Genomic DNA, 6,159 nt, shown 5'->3' with positions numbered 1-6,159 from the left:
TTGTCCCCCTCTGCCTCCAAAGCAGCTTGTTACTCCAACTTCAAATCTTCCAAGCAGGTGAGTCTCCTAGAATAGTGCACAGGTTAATTTGAAGAAAATAGGTTATAATTAAGCAAAATTAACAACAGTTACTGTGTTGGATGGTTTGGGGGCCCAATCCTGCATACATGGATGTCAATGGGAGTTTGCCATTGACTTTAGTGACAGTGAAAGTGGCTACTATCTGTTTATATGAACATAATGCTTTTGATTTGGCTGACTGTTCTTAAGAATGATGAAGGGTATTTCTATAGCTGAAAACAAAGATCTTCCTTTCACTCCAGGGGCAGTGGCCTGTGTTTCTGGAGGTAAGGTCCAAGGCTGTGTAGGTGGTTTATGATAGAGAAATGCTAGTGTCTTGATAGGTGCAATGGCTGGAATTTTTAAAGGATCCTACAGGAATTAGGTCCCAATGTATTTCAGTGAGACTTGGGTACCTGGGTCCTTTGACAATCCCAGTCAGTCCCATTATAAGGCTGAGTTTGATTTCCCCATGTAACCCCAATAATAAATGAATACATTTCTCATACTAAATAACTCCTTCCCTTCTAAAGTAAATGAAAGCTCAGCCCACAAGCCTGTTCATCCCTTCTCTGCCTTCAAGGGAACTGGTCTGCTCAGTCCCAACTCTGTGTCCCAGGTCCCATAGCAACTTCAGAAAAAAACCCACATAAAAACAGCTACTTTCCCCACTGTCCCCTGGGATCACCAGCTCTCTACTGCAGGCTTGTGTAAAACTTGCCCTCTTGCCCCTTTCTCCAACTTTCCTAGGAGAGCTGAGCTGGTTTCTAGGGCTTGGTAGGTGCAGAAGGACCCACGAGTTACTCTTGCTTCCTCTGTTTGGGGACTGTCAGTTCATTGAGAGACACCTACTGCAGTCTCTTCCAAAGCTCTTCGCTGGCCCTTTGCCTGAAGAAATCCAACAACACATCCTGTTCTGAGCTTTTTATTTCTGTCTCCTCCTTTCCCAGCCCACATTGCTGCCAAGCCTCCATTGGGTCTGAAATCAGTAACAGGCTTGTGTAGGAACTGGGCCTGTCTTATCCCCTAGCCAGATGATGTTACCCAAATTAATTTTCTCCTCCAAATATTTGTCTACTCTCAACAGTATATAAATTTTTTTTATCTATTTTCCTCTTGGTAATTTTGTCAGAGATTAATGTCTGTATTGGAAACAAAAATGCATAAATATGTTTGCTGCCTTTCCTTTGTTCATAGTAGTAACACTGCTTAGTACATAAAGCTTTTCACCTTCATTAATTAATACAGACATTAATCAATATGCCTGCTTATCCCTTTATTAAATTGCTATTCGTCTAGCATTTATCATTTCTATTCCCTTAAGAACTTTGCATATCTCAGTGAGGTTCTCGCTAACTTGTGTCTTTTCCACAGCGTGTTCAACCATCTTTCTCTAACGGTTTAGGATTGTTAAGGCCTGTTATTCCAGTTGTCCTCCTATGAACCCCTTCTGCCTTTAGGTTTTCCTTATTTTCAGGTAACCAGAACTGTGAATGTTGTCTCAGATTCAGATCTGAGTTACCACAGTATGAATCAGGGGTAACTGAAATAGGAGTAGCTCCATTGGAAGCCAGAGAACAGAAGCTGGCCCAGAATCTCAAATATAACCTGCTACGTCCATGTAGAATACTGTTATAAGCTATGAAACTGTGATGCTTTAATTTTCTGTGTGATAGGAAACTTCTAGGAAAGGCCACTACTAGTACACTGTGTCCAGTTCTGGTGTCCAGGCTTCATAAAGAATATGATAAATTGGGCACAGTATCTGAGAAGAGCAACAAAAATGATTAAAGAATTAGAAAACCTGCCTTAAGAACCGAATCTATTTAGCTTAACAAAGAGAAGGTTAAGGAGTGACTTGATTACAGTCTGTAAATACCTACATGGGGAACAAATATTTGACAATGGGCTCGTCAGTCTATCAGAGAAAGATGTAACGTGATCCAGTGACTTGAAATTGAAGCTAGATGAATTTAAACTGGAAATCAGGCATACATTTTTTACAGTGGGGGTAATTAATCTTTGGAAGAATTTACCAAGGGTTGTGGTGGATTCTCATCACTGGCAATTTTTAAATTTGGATGTTTTTCTAAAATATCTGCTCTAGGAATTATTTTGGGGAAGTTCTCTGGCCTGTGTTATACAGGAGGTCAGACTAGGTGACCACAGTGGTCCCTTCTGGCCTTGGACTGTCTAAACCCAATGTACCTTTATATGCATCTCAGACTTTTCTTTGTTTTTTTCCATGTTTCCCAGTATTTGGTAATGTTTAATTATATCATCCAGTGCTACCAGATCCTTCTCTCTTGGTGTACTCCAGTGTAAAATCTCTTACATCTTAGTCCTTCTCCATCTCATAGGCTGAATTATATCCCTCTGTGGTGTTGCCCTAGTCATGATTAACATCCAGCTTCTTCCTCTATCAAAAAAGTTTCCTGCAGAGTAGGTAAATTATATCCAGTTTCTCTGTGTGAAATCTTGTCTGTTTCTTCTTCCATAAAGTGCTCAGACATGACCTCTGTGGGTAAATCCATGCTCATTGTCTGCCACTTAGCTATAATTTTCTAGGTGGTGACCACCAATGTCTATTCTATACTAGGTTTTCCATCTATTTCTTATTATTGAAATTATGCTTGCAGATCCTTGATTTTCTGAATTTCCTCTGGGACTCTGTCACAGGGTGCTCTGCTCACCACTGGCGCACCTTCCTATGGCCGCAGCTGGGGATTAGCTCTGCCAGTCTGACACCGGTTTCTGCAAGTGCTCTCTCCATGTCTCTCTCTCCATCTGTCAGGACTTGACTGCTCCCTCTTCATGGCTTTGGCCCTCTGGCCAGGTCATTGTAGTTTTCCCCTTCTGGGGGTTTTGTTTACCAACCATCCCAAACTTTTGATTTGCTGCCTCTGAATGGTGCCACTTCCCAGAGGCTGGTGGGGAAACCCAGGCTCGCCCTCTTTTCCAGGTTCTAGCCCAGGGACCCTACAACCAGCAGCTAAAGTCTGCACTGTCCCACTTCTTGCCACTGTTTTCCTGCACTGCTTCCTACATTACCTCTATTGGATTCCTTCTCCACCCTCCTCCAGGTATGCTCTTCCCTCAGGGCCAAGTTCCCATCTCTTCCTAGCCTCAGAGAGAATGACTGCAGATCTCCTTCCTGCAGCCCCTTTTGGCCCTCAGCTGCCTGGCTTTATATGAGCCCTCACCTGTCAAAATGATCATTCTTTAATTAGTCCTTCTTACTATCTGGTTCCTCCTCCAGGTGAAGCCTAGGTAGTTAATTAGCCCTAGCCACCTGAACCCCATCAGGACCTGGTGTGGGGTGAACACTCCATCACAACCCCACTTTGGAAATATAACATAAGCTCCTTCCCAGTGCCTTGCTATCTCCTATTTCTAAGGAGGATTTTGTTGTCATTGTTTAAATTTCCCTGAAGTACAGCTGGGGGAATGGCTGGATTTTTTTGTTTGGTGACGCTTGCAAAAAACAGAAAAGAAAATTTGGTTTGGACTGAGCCAAATCAAAAATTCTGAAAAATTTCAGGTGAATCAAAAATGTCCATTTTGGGTCTGATGCAGAGCAGGGATTTGTTCCTGATTCTCTCACATGTCAAGTGAATGCCCTAACCACTGGGGTCAATGGAAACTGCATTTCTTGGTGAATAAACTATTCATCTGAAAAATTTCACCCACCTCTACCCTGAAGCACTTTTGTTTATGGTTTCTATACACCCCTGGAGTTTCTAATTGTCAGTCATTGTCATTTCTTGCCCCTCTGCTTTATGTATTCCTTCTTTCGGTATTTTCCTTTTACCCGCTAAAGAAGTATGTATTTGTGTGGCATCTACCCTCACATTCTCTATTCTGAGCACTCAGATAAAGGATTCATTTAAAGTAAAACTTGAACCTCTTATAAAGCCTTTCTTCCATTCTCCACCTTTGCTTTTCATACCAATTATTTTACACTTAATATTTGTCTGTAAATATTTTCTCCTCTTTACCTAGTTGCTCCTGCCTTGTGTATATTTCTAAATTCTCATAATTTTGATCCACTCTTCATCAGTACCATCCTCCTTTTATTCCTCATTTGTATTGCTGATGATAATGACAGATCTTGGGTACACAGTGTGTTAATCTATCTCAGAGTGCTTGTCCATTTTTTCTCTTTCATTTTACCCAGAAATTCCATCATGCTTCCAAAATCTGCATAGTTGAAATGTATCAGTGCCCTTGTCATTGAAGCATTTTTAATGCTGCTTACTAAGAACCAAATTCATTGTCATTATTGCAATGATCCTTCCAAGCCCCCTGTCCCCTTTTCTTTGTGTCTCCCCTCATGTCTGCTTTGTAAGTATAACAGCTTTTCAAGGATATGATACCAAACATAGTCTTCTGCCAATGCAGTGATGACCCATTTTTATTTTGTGTCACTCTTCAAAGACAAAAGAAGGTGAAACTGTTCAAGAGAGCTATTGTGATTAATTGGTCTGTGCTACCTGTCCCTGAATGCAGAATGAAATTGGGACACTTTTCCTCCCAAAGCTAAATTCACAAAAAGCAGTTGGGCTTTCTCTAGTAAGCAACAGGCATGCACATCTGCCACTTAACATCTACATGATTTAGAAATGCTGAGTTGTATCAGCCAGATCAAAGCAATAATGCACTTGTATATTATAATTATTTCATCCGTTTCTTGTTTTCTTCCCCTGCTCCCTCTGGTAGCCATTCAGTGATCTTTCTGAAATGATATGTTTCCCATTAAGATGTTCAGTTCCATTTTTGGTCTGGAGCCACCAATAGTAAATAATTTTCATTTCCCCTTGTATGTGAGAACATTTCTGATGAATGAACTATTTATCTGGCCTGTTAATAGTGATGGAGAATAAATCTGTGGTACCTAGATGGTCTCCTTTACCAGGGTACCAGAGCATCGCACAATTATTAATGAATTTATCCTCAAAACATCCCTTGAAATGGGAAAGTGTTATTCCCATTTTATTGATGGGGAACTGAAGCACAGGAGCCTACAAACAGTTAGTTAATGCTTAACTTTACTATCATGATTGCTTCCATTGAAATCAACAGGGCTACTTACAGTAGTAAAGTTCTGCATGTGTGTGTTTGCAGAGTCAGATCAGAGTGACTAAGTAATTCGCCCAAGGTCACAAAGAAATTCTGTAAAGATCTGGGAATTGGTCTCCAGATTCCCAGTCCAGTGCCTTAATCACAAGACCATCTGTCCATATGAGACATGTACTTAACACAGTTGTGTTAGGTGGTACAGCCATAATTAAGGATTTGTTAGCTTTTACCTTGGGACAACTTTATAAACTCCTGAAAATAACTTGGTTAAAAATCTCTTTTGGGCTAAGAGAGAATCATGTACAGATTTTCAATATAATTGACTTTTATTTGGAACCTATCCTTGTAACAAACCCCGATGCCAACTCTGTCCACATATCTATTCAAGTGACATCATCATAGGACCTAATCACATCAGCCATACCATCAGGGGCTCGTTCACCTGCACATCTACCAATGTGATATATGCCATCATGTGCCAGCAATGCCCCTCTGCCATGTACATTGGCCAAACCGGACAGTCTCTACGCAAAAGAATTAATGGATACAAATCTGACATCAGGAATCAAAATACTCAAAAACCAGTGGGAGAACACTTTAACCTGTCTGGTCATTCAGTGACAGACCTGCGGGTGGCTATATTACAACAGAAAAACTTCAAAAACAGACTCCAACGAGAGACTGCTGAGCTAGAATTGATATGCAAACTAGACACAATCAACTCCGGTTTGAATAAGGACTGGGAATGGCTGAGCCATTACAAACATTGAATCTATCTCCCCTTGTAAGTATTCTCACACTTCTTATCAAACTGTCTGTACTGGGCTAGCTTGATTATCACTTCAAAAGTTTTTTTTCTCTTAATTAATTGGCCTCTCAGAGTTGGTAAGACAACTCCCACCTGTTTATGCTCTCTGTATGTGTGTATATATATCTCCTCAATATATGTTCCATTCTATATGCATCCGAAGAAGTGGGCTGTAGTCCACGAAAGCTTATGCTCTAATAAATTTGTTAGTC

The sequence above is a fragment of the Chrysemys picta genome, chromosome 4, assembly GCF_011386835.1.
Source record: "Chrysemys picta bellii isolate R12L10 chromosome 4, ASM1138683v2, whole genome shotgun sequence".
Lineage (NCBI taxonomy): Eukaryota > Metazoa > Chordata > Testudines > Emydidae > Chrysemys > Chrysemys picta.
Note: the sequence above shows the minus strand (reverse complement) of the source record.